General features: G+C 35.2%; 1 protein-coding gene and 1 long non-coding RNA gene across 4 annotated transcripts in view; one reads left to right on the top strand and one right to left on the bottom strand.

The window, feature by feature from the left end:
- The window catches only part of IMMP2L (inner mitochondrial membrane peptidase subunit 2), a 454,134-nt gene that overhangs the window by 278,315 nt on the left and 159,148 nt on the right, over positions 1 to 16,671 (bottom strand). The window lies entirely within an intron of this gene.
- LOC116491980 lies at positions 9,999 to 12,170 on the top strand. The gene is made up of 3 exons (XR_004253541.1): positions 9,999 to 10,069; positions 11,181 to 11,253; positions 12,096 to 12,170. It is a non-coding gene; the product is annotated as an uncharacterized LOC116491980 (long non-coding RNA).

Genomic DNA, 16,671 nt, shown 5'->3' with positions numbered 1-16,671 from the left:
TCTACTATTTTCATGATGATGTTACTTCTAAATGTCCAAATGGCATGATTTTGCATAAATGTAGAGCAACAGACTGTGCAACTAAATTTAAGAATGTTTCCAGCTTCTTTTTTTTTTTCCTAACCCAGACATGAGTAACTAGCTATAACTAGCATCCATTTTTCTGGAATACAAAAAAAATAAAATAAATTCATCAACATGAAAAAAAAAATTAAAATTAACTTCTTCAGAAAAAAAATAAAAAAGAAGAAGAAAAACGAAATAGAAAATTAAAAAATGGAGACATCTATCCCTTCAGGAAGATTATTAGAAATACACATGGAAAATGCAGCAGAAATCAAGACATTCGGTCACAAAGGAAAAAAACAATAATAAGCAGAGCTTAAATATGGATGTGAGACAATATCACTGGCTAGTGGGAATACTTCAGAAAAAAAATAATCTGGTAATCTAAACTAAACATGCATTATGTTCTTATTATTAAGCAACCAACTAACATTCTGGTATATACACAGGAATACAATTTAAATCACAAGTTTGCTTTGCTTGGTATCCCATCTCCGACAATGTTCAACAGAAAATGCCTAATGAAGAGCATAGGAACAGGATGATTTTCCACAGTACCTTACCATCTCTTTGCATTCCCGGACCTTGGAAACTTCCTTGCACAGGGGAACCTTCATGCATCCTCACGTTTAAAAGCCTTTCACGGACTCTTCCCTCATGAATTCATCTGAGCAGTTTTTGCATTTCTGGATTTAGTACTCAAAACTTCCTTCCAATGTGCCAGTGAGTTCTAATAATGTTTAACAACATGCTAAAGAGATGTGTGATATTTTTAAAGCCTTATGCATCTATAGAGACTTTTTTTTTCATATATACAGAGGATTCACAAACATTTTTCATTTTTAACTTAAGGGTCAACTTTCTCAAATGTTTGGTGAATTTTTTGTTAGAATTTTAATGGGGCCAACATCCTAAAACGGATGCTACACTATGTTACATTACCTGAGTAAAGCCTTAGCAAATTAAACACAAAGAACAGTTGGGGATCAGAGGAATAATGATAAGTGGAAGAACCCTAATGTGAACCCTGGTGTGAAAGCCACCAAGGTGACCCAGTGGAAGAAACTGTCCCCAAATACTATGTAATCTAAAGGGGATTACTGCCCAAAAAGGAGTTAAAATTTGATCTGGGAGACAGAGGAAAAAGAATTTGGGGATTGTGTAATTGCATAGGAAGTTTTAAGTAGTAAAAGGAAAAGCAGGAAGAAAGAATCAAGGTTTATTTGGTGGGAATCAGTAAGGAAAACCTAGGGGAAAAAAAGGCACAAAAGGGGCCACTCATCCGTAAGCCAGTGTCTGGTCAGTACACTTTGTCAGGCCAAGTGTTGTACCTGATCACTGCCATCCATCCTGTCTCATTAAACTCTAGCCCTAACTGTTTTCTGTGCAAGTATGCTTTCCAGTCCATGTGCGTGTATGTCCTAGAGAACATCCAGCTGTTCTGGAACCTCTGTGGGACAAGAGGTCCCAGTGCCAATTGCTCAAGGGGGTCTGCAGGTCTCGGGGGGCTCATAGGGCTGGGTGGCAATAACTCTAAGAAACTGGGGTCTGGGCCACAACTTTGGGGTAGATTGAATGAATGTCTGAAACCAGCTATTCAGAGAACCGTGATGTGTTGTGCATGGTTTTGGATGGGAGCACTAGGAAACTTCATTCCTTAATCAGTTAGACAAGGGGGAACAGGACCAGATGATTCGCGCTGTTCATGTTTATATGCTTAGCTTGCCGATGGTAAAGATGCTGTTTCATGTCTGTGATGATCTGTGTGGCTGGCCACGTGTGTACTGCACAGCATGTGCATCTGCCTATGGGGAATGCGTGTTCAGCCTCCTCACTGGCTGAACCTCGGGACACAGAACTGCAGCAAACTCACATTTATTGCCACAGGACATGAGGCATCTCCAGGTCTTACAACACACCAAAGATGGCTCCAGCAGACCACAAAGAACCTTGAGTCTTTAAGTTCATAGGATCCGATGCCTCTAACACAGTTTGTAAGATTGCCCTATCTATATTTATCGTAAGCAATAATGTCAGATGATTGACTGCATTAATCTCACAGTTTATATATATGTGCTTTTCTAGTTTAAAAACAACAGTTTCTAGTTTAAAATATTTCACTGTAAAACTTGTCCAAACGGTTTCACATTTTCTTTCACCTTTACAACACAAAGTAAGCTCTCACTGCAACATCATCACCACAGGCTATCAGAATTGATCAGGGGTAGGATTATTGGTTCTGATGTATGCTGACAAACACTCTGCCTGCTTTTCTCTCAAACTTCAAACACACTATACCATTGAAACCATTTGCTTTTTTGTCCACAGGCAAAAGAACTGCTTGCTACTAAAGAGAGCAACCTTTGCTTCTACCTTTGAGGTCCTAACAACTAACCATTCAAACTGACAGCACCAGCCAGGGTCAAAATCTTCTTGTGTCCTGAGGAACGTACCTAGAAGAGCTGCACCTTCATTAGTCATTCCACCTTTGGTGAGATAACATTCAGAAACAGCAACTGCTTTCATTTTACCTTTGATATTAATGTGCCCTTTCATTTCAAGCAATAATTAATGACATCAACTTGAGTTCAGTGCACTTTTCTCACAAATAATTGATTTAGTTTGTTTGCCTAGTTGTTCTTACTCCTGTGTTCTGACTGATACCTGTGATCTTGGCATTCTCTCCTAAGCACTTGCCAAACTTTAACACAGTTACAAACACTCTTCACCTTTATCCCTGTCCCCAGTATTTCCTTTTCACTTCCCTCAGAAGCTCCCAGCCAATGGAAAATATTAGAAGCAGGGAATCAAGTTTATTTAAAACACCCGTTTCTTAAAGTCTTGAGTCATACAGACCTCTATTAATCCTTGTTCTTCACATTAATAAGTCAATCATGTTGCAGCAGCACCAATAATTCCTCTCTTTTGTCAAGCTAATAACAGTGGAATCGCTTTTATATTTAAGTTCATGTTTGTTCAAAATTTTCTACTTGTGTAGTCCTGTCTAAAATCTACTTTGTAATGTCAAACTAAAGTATCAGGTATGTACACAACAGGGAAATTCTTTTTGCAGCTTCAACTTCTTCCTGCTACATGCTAGTCAGACCAGCAAATGCACCTTATTTAATGTAACTTCACACTAATCATACATTTAACTGCCTCATTACCTTAACATCTTTCCTTGTTTCCAATTTCACCTCAATGGCAAAGCCACCACTGCTCCATTTTTTTTGTCCTTTTTACTACTTTGAAAGATTGAGACTTTGAAATTATCTCCAAAATATTATCTATAAAAAAGAGTGTCTCTTTTCATTACTCAAAGTTCTTAAAATTTTCCATACTTCTCAATAAGTTATTCAATTGTGGTGTAGCAACATATTTAGTGATTTCTAATATTTTGTTTTCTTCACTTAATAAAGATTTCAGACTTAATTGATTTGTAAATGCTGATAAAACATCCTCTTCTGCAGCTAAGATAGGCAAGTTTCAATTTTAAATTATTTTCCTACTAAGACAGCCACTTTAATGTGAACTTTATATATAAATTTTAGTAGCATATAGTGCAATGAATGCACAAGTCTCCAACCCAGTCTAGGATACTGCAAAATCAATTGTTCTCTGAATGACTGTTCATATCCACTCAGTATAAATGATTGCCACATAAAGTGCATGGATATTTTTCCCTTGTGCACAACACAATTTACTGTATCTAGTTAAAAGAAGGACAAAAAGATTCACATTTTCTACTGCTTATTCAAATTTTGTGTACTTCAAATCTCATTTTGTAATTGTCTCAAGATGTTACAGTGAATGATTCTCCACAAAAAATTTTATGAGCCACTTGAATGCTCATATACCCTTGCTTTCTTCCTTTTATTTAGAAAAGAGAGAGTTCCCAGTAATTTCACAGTCATAGAATGAGTCATTCATAATCTCAAGCCTACATATTACATTAAAAAAATAAATTATAAATGCATATGTCCTCTAGAAAACATTATTATTACTTACAATAGCCAGCAACTACTACAAATGGCAGAAATTACAAGGTTAATTACCACCTTAAAAAACAACAAAAAACAGCATTGAGATTACCATTATATCATTAATATTCATATAAGGACATGTTCATAATTTTCTAGTCTTGCAATCATTGACTTTAAGGCTAGATTCAAGCATAAAATTTAGCACATACTTAAGAACATAAGTGCCTATAGACTCGGTCCCAGAGTGCAGTGGTCATCAGATCATTTGCCCTATCACCTTCTGTTCAGAGTAGACCACCACTATATTCAGTATGAGATACCCAAGTGTTCAAAAGAATCGGAGTCTGTTCAAACTGTCTTTCCAGCACTAGTCCCAAAACATCGCTAATAACTTCATGATTTCTGGCATTTCACTATTTTACCATGTAAGCAGGTGCATTTTACAACACTGTAATACAGAAGTAAAATTAAACATTCCATCTCTAATTTTGATAAGAAATTCAGAAAACAGGACTGTGATCAGTGGATACACAACCTTGAACACCAGGAAATTAAATTATTTTCCAAAGTAAAGTTAAAAAAATATATACATCAAAAATGAAAGTGCCAGCTCCCTCATCCTGCACAAAAAAATGCACAAATTTATGTCTATCAAGTTAAAAGCTTACTGAACACCTTTTTCATTCCTAAACAAAATAACAAGAACTACTGTATTTCATACACATACAAAACCTGATTTGCTTTAGATGAAAGCTTCTTATAAACTACATGCAACTTGGAAAAACATCTAGCTAATATGCAATTACTTATTTCACATGTATTGTTAGATTCAACACGAACATTGCAGCAAAAATAGCTCTTATATTTACAGTCAGTTAAGCTGCCATGAAACATCTTTCTTTTTTTTTTTTCCTAGATATCAATATCACATGATGACATAAAATTTCCGTATAAGTAAAGGACAAAAAGCAGAAAAGAAAGAATGTCAGTATTAGAAAAGAATCAACTATAATTACATTAGAGGATGGAGATTATTTTTTTTTCAAGATCAGAGAGTTTGAAAAGGCAATGGCTAACAACATGGCTAACAACAACTGCCTGAATTACTAATCTAAAATGGAATGCTCCACACAACTCTTACCTTCTCTAGCACTGAAAAGGATGCTACAAACATTGAACTAGTCTTTGGAAATTATTTCAGTAAAATTAACTTCAAAAAGGTATGAATACAGTGATGTAAGTTTAGCTATCAATATAAAACTAAATAACAGACACATTAAAAAATGAAATCCACAGAAGAAGCAATTTCGTGAAACTTTTTCAGGCTTGGAATCAAAATTAACTTAAGCCAGAAGCAGACATTATCCTGGAGAGAGAGAAGTTCAAGGCCAACAAAATTTTATAAATCTCCCTAATTTTTTTTTTTGTGTGTGTGTGTGTATGTTCTGATTTAGTGACATGCAATGGCAGCATAATACAACAGAGTACAACAGAGGTTCAGGAGAACAGTATTGGAAAAAAAAACAACAGTATGTATTACCATCAAGATGACACAAACAGATGAGAATGTTTGTTTGTTGCTGAGGATGGGCCTCAACCAGCCCTTTGAATTTTTTTAGTATTTATTTTATTTATATTCAGAAAATGACTATGCTGTTGCTTAATCACCATACACGCTATTCTTACCATGAAACCAGTACAATCTTTTGTATAACAAGGGAAATTAATGTGAATTTCCTGCTAAGAAGAACGTACCTTTTAGTTTAAATGACTCAGTTAAAGAAAACCATTCAAACAGTTTCTAAATATATATAGCAGATTCTAATTCATAGCACATGCATTACATAGCCGATGCACTGGGGAAACACACCCATATTTACCAAACAATATACATCTAATTTATTCTCGCTTTCGTCTGATGATTACCATTTATACCCCATCAAATATATTTTTATTAGTTCTCTCTGTGTGTGTGCAAGTACTTATGGAGTCAGATGCAGCTTGCAGCTTCAACCTGACCAGGGAGCTTCACAGGTGTAATGTATCTGTTAAAGGCCCCTTACTTTATCACTGCCAACATATCTGCACTTACTGCAATTCAACCTGGAAAAGAAGGCAGGAACCACAAGTGAGGAGATGTTATTTTATATCTGAATAATTCTCCTCATTACAATGATGCCTTTTGTTCTGTATCCACATGCCCACATGACAGGAAAGGAAAAATTAAACCCTAATGTGTTTATAATTTTGTGGCTTTTGAATTCCTTAAAGGTATCTTTATTCTTGTGATTCCAGAAACAGTAATAAGCACGATTCAATTGCTTTCCTTGTATTTTTCATTTTTACACTTCTCTGGAGAACATTTATTCATCAGTCGACCAAATGACATAGTTGTAGTTTTTAAACCCTCTCTTCTCAATAAAATCTCTCCATGTATTCATCATTCCATCTTTCTGTAGTCATAGTAAGTTTAATTTGGTTAGGAATTCTTAGGGCATCCCAGCTTACTACTTCTGTTCATCTGTTACTGATGAGCTTTATATCCTATTAGACTACCTGTTCACCTTGGCTTTTTTCTGGAGTTCTTCAGTCTTCCATCATATTAACTCATTTGAATCATTCAATATTACATGTGAAATTCATCTCCTCTTCAATAGCACCATTCCTAAACAGCCCAAATCTTAGAACAATATATTAATTTACTATATTGTGATAGTAAAAAGGACCCTTCATTCTTACTCTTTCATTAATCTCATCTCTCCAGTCTTACCTTTGAATTACTACCATGGTATCTGAATACCATCTGCACAAAATCAATAGCAATCAGACAATTTTAATGGAGTCTGTCACATTTACTGAGGAATACTTAAGGTGTCACTTAGCCTTACAAGGGGATATGGTCTGTTATTTTTCTCAAATAATGTCATAATTTAGATCTACTCTGTCTCTTCTAGAAGATTATAATCTGCATAACTCCATTTTTTGTGATTTGTAATGATCTCATAATACTCAATTTTTCATAATGTTTTATTATTTGAAATGTGCATACTCATACAATTCCTGCTGGCCTGCCAGCTACATCTGGCAAAAAGACAAATCTTTGTTTATCTGCTCTGGCTACAACTACAGATATTCAAATAACTGTTTTTTTTTTCCTAATGAAGAAAAGGGACTTGGAGCATCAAAGGAAACGTTTTTGACTAAGAAACAAGGAATTATGACTGAAACTATTCTGCAGCAGTAAGTAACACCAAATCAGTACTCTGATCATAAACTAAGCCCATCACTATTGTTCAATTCTGCCACAGCAATTTATAATACAAAATAAGATACAGTATGTCATATACCAGTGTCATGATTAGAACAATAAATTTTAGAACTGCAAATGATGTATACCTCTCTTTTATTTTATAGAACAGCTAAATGAGAAAAAGCATTTGAAGAAGGAAATAAATCATGTGTGAAATTCCTGTGAGAAAACAATCTACTTGCTTTCACAACGTATGTTATTGTTAAACTGCCTAATCAATTACAGGAAGCAAAAAGGTGACCCCGGTTTACAGCTGTCACATTTTGATTAAGCCAAAATATGAGATAAATCCTTCCTAGATGCTTATTAAATTTCACCTGTGTTAGATGTTTGCTTAGCTTCATTTCCTGAAAACTTTTTGTGAATCGCATGCTTTTATTATAGGCTTTTACACGGTTAAATTAAGTGCACTATAAATATTTTAATTATATCACTAAAACAAATGTTACCAAGTAAAAAAAAATAATAATAAAAAAAAAAAAGGAAAAAAAGAAAAAAGAAAAGAAACATTTGTTCCTTTTACCTAAATTTACTGTCAATGAATCATAGAATGATTTTCAGTGCTAAGGCCCTGTGGAGATCATCCTGCTCAAACCATTGTTAACTTCGTAGTTTGATAAGGCAATTCAGGGCCTTCCCTAGACAAACTCTGAAAAATTTATGCATTACTTGTATCACGTCTTCTTTGAATTGTCCTTCATTATCATTTTTTAATTTTTCAGGCTATCTTGGACCATTGATTACAGGATTTTTCCTACACTTTTCCTACAGAAAGAAAAAAGAACTCCTCTCCTTGATAGAGAGAATATAAAAATATTATAGGACACAGTCTAGTTTTATAAAAACAGCTGATTAATTATTTATTTATTTAGGTTATCAAGTGGTGAAAACTAAATAGCAATATGGCTATTTTTACAACCACAGATCTCACAGTATTTCAGGGAAAGTTACCCTTCAGATCAATTCTCCAAAAAGCCACTTTAGCCAAATAGATTCAGCTCCAGTAGAGATGTTTCTGTTACTGAATTAGGTAACCCAGCTCAGATCACAGTAGCAATTAAAACACTAAATCCAACAGAATGTTCATGTGCTCTATTAGCACTTCGTGAGTGAAGGCAAGTGAGTAGTAACAGAGATTGAAATATTCAGGGGGGAAATAAAGATAGATGAACCTACAACATAACATCCATGTTTAAAATGCCCAGGATCCAAAACAGTGGAATACATTTGGGACTTACTCTTAAGAGACTAGACCTTCTCAAGCATATTCATTTCTCTGCTTTTATTTCCATTGGGAAAAGCAAATATCCTGGATACTCAATAACCTAATCCACATAATTTGCTGACATTGCCCAACTACTTGTCTGGGCTTCCTCAGAAGGAAATCTAAGCATTCAAGAGGACAGTGGACACAACCTGCACCAAGGACCCAACAAAGGTACACATCAGTGGATCATAACTGTAGGATATACAACAGGTACAGATGTTTTCCTGCCTTTTGACTCCATGCCAAATGAAAGTAGACCATTTTCAGACCTGAGGGGAAGTTTGAAGTGGTATGGACATGTTTTGCATTTTTGCATTGTAATGTTATAAGATAACATTGCCTTATAGACCTGAGCTATTTCTGCATGGAAATGGGTGATAGTCTTACAACAGTACTAATGCATTTTCAAAATGACATGACATTACTAACATAATCTAGTCTAACCTCCTGCAAATCACACCACTTCACTTCCTGAGGCAATGTGCTGTTGATCTAGAGCATATACATTATTTGATAAAATTAAAATACGCAGGACCTGCTTTTGCAATGTTATAATGCGGGGTCAAAATAACACAATACAATAAGGGTTGAAATTTTAGTTTAACTGATTGATGCAATGTTATGAAGAAAGAACTAACTTAATGACCTCCAAACAGTGTCTGGCATTATTTGTTACTTGAAGCACAGCAAAACCTTTCACTGAATAAATTTGGGGAAAGAAAAAAAAAAAAAAAAAAAAAAGCGCATCTGTTGAAGAAAACAAATTAAGATTTGTATCTAGAAGGGTGACTTAGAAAAAAAATAACCAAAACTTAATTTCGACTTCTACTGTTTGAAAGTATTACCTTTGTATATTACCCATATACAAAGAATTGATTTGTGTTTTGTCTAAGACATCACTTAGACACCACAGAAAACGTTGAAAGACATTTTCCCTTTGCAGGGACTATTTAATTTAGTGGGCAAGCTCATAGAAAACCTTTATTAGATAGCAGTTTGTTTGAAAGACTGACAAACAGAATCAAGGACATCCGTTATCAGCAGAAAATTCCCTTGCTTATTTCTGTCAGGCTTTTTATTTATTTATTTATTTATTTTTGGTCTCCTCACAATTCACTCATTTTACTTTCAAACTCTTTTTTCATCCAATACAACTTCATTAAATGAAAACATGTGCTGGGAAGTAAAAAACATTTATGCTATAAGATAATAAAATCAACTAAAGTTTACTTTTTTGTCTTTGTAGTAGGAACTCTGAAGGTTTATATATATATAAAGGTTTATATATATATAAAGCAAGTGAAAGGAAAACTAGGAAGGAGCTGTTTCTGTGAAAAAAAAAACAGTTTCAGGCTTCTGTCAGAGAAGATGCTTTCTTCTACTCGTTGTTTCCTCTACCTGAACTGTTGGTCTTCCTCTTCAGCATTCTACACTCATCTAGCTGTAAGTCTAAATTCCCTACGGGTCCATTAAGGATGTTGCTAGGCAAACAGTCCGGCAACAACTGTAAAACAGGAGGCTTGGATGGGAGCCAGTTCTGTAGGTCACTACACTGTAAACCTTCACATCATTAGAGAAGACACTAGTCTTGCTAACTGCATCTATTACTGCTATTGTTTCATTTCTCTGAAAAGCTGAAGTTACTCATACTACGCTAAGTTTCCACGAACAGGTATTTCTAAAGCAAAGGCATTCTAGGAGAGTATAATTCTCTACTTTTCACATGTTTTAATACTATCTATCAAGTGTTTAAAAATAATACAGTCATAAACAGGTTAAACGTGCAATTGCCATGCAATGAACTTCTAACTTATTATCTTGAAAGGCACATACAACTTAACGGAGCACTTACCCCTGAGTGAACAGTGTGTATTGTACTTTCTTTCTTTTCTTTATTTTAATGACGGTAAATCAAAGCAGACCTATTCACAGAAAATTAGCCAGCTACCACATTATCTGATCCAGAGACGTGCTATCTCTTAGACTGAAGTAATGTTTCTATGCTGCAATCTATCATTACCCTGAAATTGAGCATATAAACTCTTCAGAGCAATCTTTGTATTAATTCAAACAGAACACTATTTAAGCATAGCAAACTGCAGAACCCTGCTGCTGTGAATACACTGCACTACCATGTGGAAGAATCACTGCCCCAGTTAGTATGTTCAGAAATAAATAAATATGGTCTCAGAAACTAGAAAACTTCAGTGTCAGATCCATGAGGAAAAAGTATTGCTAGGACATATATGTTAAGGTTTCTTCTTAAGTTACTAGTTTGACATTGAATCAATTCTGAGCTGAAGAAACAACGTGAAACAGAGCAAAATAAAAAATTTTCCTCTGTGAAATTTATATCTTTAGTGGAAAAAAATAGCGTGTTAAAGTGTATGTTAGTGGAACTCTGTCCTGACAGAAAAAAAAAAAAATTCATCCAGAAAACAAAGCACTCATGATACCAGCTAGTTCTATGTCCTTGTTTGTTCATTATCAGCAACATTTTTAACTTTTACGGTAACAGAAGTACATCAATAATCTCCAACCTTTATGTTTTCAGATACAAGAAAAAGAAAAATGGTTTTGGATATAGGAATTGGAAATGCATAACCTGAAAGATCACCCCGTCAAAGGTACAGAGATTTAAGCAATGACACTAATGCCAGGCATTTCTCATCACTACCAAGTGCAAGGAAAATAGCAGCAACATCTTTTACAGTTAAGCCCTAGATAATCCTCCACACCCCCTAATTTGTTGGTCCTCATTTGATTTTCAATCTTTAACAAAATACTGTGTATATATTTACTTCTCCAGAAGTGGGAAAAAAAATCAAGCAGGGAAATGGATTTTTATAACATTCCTATCATCTTTAAAGAGGGTTTAGAATTTGTCTACTTATCCTGTCAACTCTTGAGGAAAAACATCCCCAAAGTGATCAGCATTATTTAAGATCTCTGATACATATGTTTGGGCTTGAACAGGCAAGACAGTAACTTCTAGTTTTACCAACAACTTCCTTGTGTTATTCAGGCTTCTTTTGACTGGAGCTGAGGATTAGGTTAGATTCAAGGAAGTTCTTTAATCCACCTACCCGATGTATATAAACAGAGGTGCCAGAAGGGCTCATTAAAGAACCCCTTTTTACAAAACACTGTGTGCTTTAAAAAGCCTGCTGATACTGACATTGTGTTTTTCAACAGTTCTTAAAAGCTTGGCATTACAAATTGCATTCAAAAGACAAAGATAAGGTAGCAGGTACTAGTAAAAGCTATGTTAGTAAAAGCCTCAGAACCATTAGCAGATTCTTAAAACTGAACATGCTCATTAGTTTAATAGTAATTCCGTTAAAAAAATATATATATATATGATTTACATGTTGTGAGAAAAAAGTAACATAGCATATCTCTTAATGTGCACTTAACAGACACAACCACCAAACTGAGTGGTGCACTGTTGGTTTTGTTTCTTTTGCAGACAAATGCCTGAACCCTCAAGGCACCCAGCAGCTTAATGTCCCCACCTGCCCCACCATCCCTGCCCATGGTCCCATTTCACCTCAGTCTGCAGCCATCATTCCCCACAACAGTGATGCTGTAGGCAGATGATCCCAGCTTCGCCACCTGAAAGGACTTTGGACCCATGGTGTAGCCTTGTCTCCAGCTCTTTCTCTGGTCCCATCACTTTTTGCTGCTGATGAGACTCCTGGGATGGCCCCTGGGCCTGGACCTTAGCTGTGCATGGGGCTAGCAAAGGACTCCCATACCAGCCCTGAGCTCTGCCCCCATGTTTGCGCCCTTTCAGTGGTTTACACCCTACTTTATCTTCCCCATGGAGCCAACCTGCTCTTGTTGCTCTCCAACAGTAGATGGAGGAACATGTTTGCATTCATTCATTCACAATTTTACACAAATGCTGAAGGCTTTGCTCTGCAGGCCTGGACATGGGGTAGATCTTCCCTGGCTACACTGGTAGTTTCGAAAGTTCATATGCAATCAGCTAAATGTAGGTGTCCATCTGGAACTGAACCAGGCACTATTTTCTTATTTGTGCACTTGGGCACTGAAATACCTTGTTAAACCTAGCCAACAATTATTGGCTAATTCACATTTTTTAATTGACTAAATAATACAAAATACTCCAAGTTCCCTGATATTTTTCCTTAATTCACAGAGCTACTTGCTTCGTTAATATTCTTGTCTCCACTGTTACAGCATCACAAAAAACACCTCATAAACATGAATTCATGAACAGAAGTTAGGAGATAAAACATGGCAGTCCGTGTTGTCAGAACCTGAATATACTGAGCAACCTGTGGAGCACGTCTTCCCTGAAAATACTAGTAACTAAGGAATTAAATAATCCATTTTTGCAGACATGCAGTCTACATTTTTTGGTACACATTTAATACGCATAGACAAAACCCGTATCACGAATTCTTTGAAAGTCATTTTCTGCTTGCATGTGCATCACAGGGGTGCCTAAGGTTGTTCTAAATGGGTTGGCTCAGTTGCTGAGATAGCATAGCCATGCTAGCATAAACCCTGCATAAGGTATTCCAACCATTAGTTGTAACACATTTTTTAAGATAACAGTATATTTAGAAATTATTTTCGAAATGCCATATGAACCTAAAGAATCTCAGCTTCCTTAAAAAGACAATCTCATCTTGGACCACAACAAGGGCAGGAAGGAACATGATTTGGACTTGTGTAAAGAAATGGCCATATCTTCTCTAGCCAAAAAAAAAAAAAAAGGATAATAAATAAAGCATACTCTAAAAGAGCATAATAGATGAGAGCCTTTGGATGCTAAAACAGTAAATGAAGTATACTGCTGTTGTCTAGTGGTTAGGTATGCTGCCTAAAAAATTACAGGAAAAATAGCTTTCAAACAACAAACAGCTAAATGCACTCATCTAATCAGTGACATGTACAATGACTTTTATCATGCACCTCCTATTTCTAAAACAATCTTTATGAGAGTTTAGAATAGTTATACATTTTACATGAAACCAAAACCTAGTATTTTCAAAATATAACAGATCATAGATGTATTAAAACAAGAATAAAGTATTTAAAAATGTTTAAACCAAACACAAGTGTATCCTATAAAATGTCATAAATGGCCTCATCCTTTAAAAAAAAAAAAAATCCTCTAAATATACTACAAAGCAATTCCATGGAAATTGAAAGAAAAACAACCCTATACCACACACACTTGTCTTGAAATTTACAAACTACATCATGTTCTAAAGAATAGTCTCTATTCTTTAACTGCCTTTTTGAACAAATATCTAAATACTTCCCCCATCATTCACAATCAAATCAAGAATAAACACAAATTTGTTTACTCTGTCTGCCCACCAAAGGAGCAGCAAACACGTACTATTCATTGCTGATTGCACAGCAAAATTGTATCTTGCTCCTGTTCATAACAGGACAAATTCAAATCTTCATTTCACAAAGGTGAATTGAGGCAAGAAGCCCATCAATAAATGCTTTTACTTATAGATGTAGCTCTGAAAATCACAGAAATTAACATGAGTTAAAGTAGGAGAACTGTAACGATGTTTTATAAGTTTCAAATCTCACCATAAATGAGCTAAAATTAAATTCTGATTGCTATATGAAATGATAAAATTGGCATACCCAATAGAAGTTCTTTTTTAATCTGTGTTTGTTTTTATTTGGGGGAGTATTCAGTGTTTTCTTTTTTAAACAACAATTTTTATGCTTACAAATTTCCATATTTAGTATAATGAAAATGTAGCAAACATATTTATTTGTAAAACCTTGAGGTCATCCTGACTTTGCCAGCTGCAAGAGAAACTTTATCCAAGCAAAAACTGAAGTGCTTTTAAATGTAAAATGTGTTCGCTTTCACATGAACAATCAGCCCGCAGGTAAAAAATGTCTGCCATGGACTCAAACAATAGTGGTGGGATTTCTAGCTCTCTTTTTTGAATATTTGTAACTAACATTGTTGATCAGAAGTCCACTGAGTATCACAATGAAATATACAATGCGACAATAGGATGCCATTTGGCTTTTTTCTGTCCCTCCCCTGCCCACCCCCCTTTTTTTTAATACTTTAAGCCAGAGGCATTTCCTCTCGCAGCTGATATGAAGACGGCTAATTTATATTCCCTGTAAGAGAAGAAGGCGGTGAGGATGGGAAGGGAACATGTAGAATAATGGTATCACATTGCCTAAAGATGGTTTTTGGCCTGCAAACATTAAGATATTTTACAATAGTTGCCACCATCACCATGAACATTGCTGCCTTGGACTGAGTATTTCTGAAACTGAAAATGGAATGGCACCATCAGTGAGGAGAAAGTGTAGATAAAAGGTTACAAATTTTCTAACTTTACTGACAATATCCAAAAGTACAGTCTTTCTGGAAAAAGAGAACAGTTGGAGGCAGAAGGAGAATATATAGCCATTATGTACTGACACGTTTTCCTTGTTTTCTGTGCTCAAAACCTGAACATCACAGGATATTACATTTCCAGTTTTGTGTCACTGTAATACTTCAATCTGTAATGATGTAAGTATAATTTTTATATCATTTAAAACCCTGTTAACCTGCCAGCATAGCACAGAAATTTTTGGTGTACTTGTTAGGCTTCACAGATTTAGACCGTCTAGAGGGCTTGGGAAGTTTTTTTGAACTCCAACAAAAATATAATCTAAGGTGTTCTTAAGCATTTGTTAATCTTAAACTCAGGACTTCTTCACTTGTTAATCCATATTTTACCATCTATCTAGTTGGTTGAATAAATTCTTTAAATTAATTATTTCAGCCATAGGTATTTGCCTTCTGTTATTTATGATATTAAAAAAAAATAAGAAACACTAATCACTGACTCAAAAATTTACTCAGATGATTACTGAATCCAGGAATTTGTACAGTTCCTTTAAAACTAAGATAAAAAATGAATATACACTATTAAAATGTAGTGTGTAAGTAAACTGCTAAAAAATACTTAAGAATGTTTTTAAATGAATGAAAAGTTTAAAATATATGCCTTCATCTCTGGATACCAGCCTTCCTTTAACTCGTTTGTTCCACCTAGTCAAACCTAATGTTGGGAAACAGATCACTGAGAACTGATTCGCCCAGGCAGAAACACACTACATGGATGAGTGTGTGTTTCACCAGAGTAAATTCAGGGCTATTTACGTAATACCAAGGTACGAATTCCACAAAAGATGAATATTTTCTCACCACTGATGAGACTGAGGATAGCATGTAATTTTATTCTGGATCTCCTTTATGCACTTCTATTATTCAAGCAAGTATTAAATATTCAAGTATATTTAATTTCTGCATAGCTGAGAAAGTCACACACAGATGGAAACTAAGGAACTGGAAAGAAACAATAAAATATCAAAGATACACAGGTTAGATCACAATATTCTATGGAAGATCTTTGTATTCTATACAATATGTAAGAAAAAAATCTCTTTCTACTAGGTCAACATTTTCATTGACTTCAGTGAGATAGCATTTCATCCTGAAAAACTACTGTTAAAAGAATATACAGTCCCATGTCTAAGTAGCCCAAGTTCTACCCACAGATCAATTTCCCCTTCAATACCATTCCCTATTAGTCATGCCTCCTATCCTAGCCATCAGTAAAAGTGTCAGAAACATTTCAGTTAATCTGCCAAAGTAATTCAAAATTGGATGCCTCCTACCAAACCCATCCAATTCTTCATGCTCTCCAGCCGCATGCTTTGCAGCCCAAACAGGCCTTGGCTTCCCAGTCCAGCCACTCCACAATACACAGATCTACATTTGCACTTAAAAAGCTGATTTCACACACAGCTTACACCATATGAAAAATGAACTGTTTAACCTTTTGGTAGAAGGTATTGGCAGCTCTGTAAGAAAGTGTATTCTGCTTGAACTATGAGTATTACAACTTTACCAGAAATCAATTTGCAAGCAAGACTTCAAAAAACTGCTGCTGCACAGGAATGCATAAGGGAAAATGCCATCATTTGGCTAGTGTACTCTTATTCTGTTCGCTCACTAAGATTTT

This window comes from Aythya fuligula, chromosome 1, assembly GCF_009819795.1.
Source record: "Aythya fuligula isolate bAytFul2 chromosome 1, bAytFul2.pri, whole genome shotgun sequence".
Lineage (NCBI taxonomy): Eukaryota > Metazoa > Chordata > Aves > Anseriformes > Anatidae > Aythya > Aythya fuligula.
This window is presented reverse-complemented; position numbering and strand designations above follow the sequence as displayed.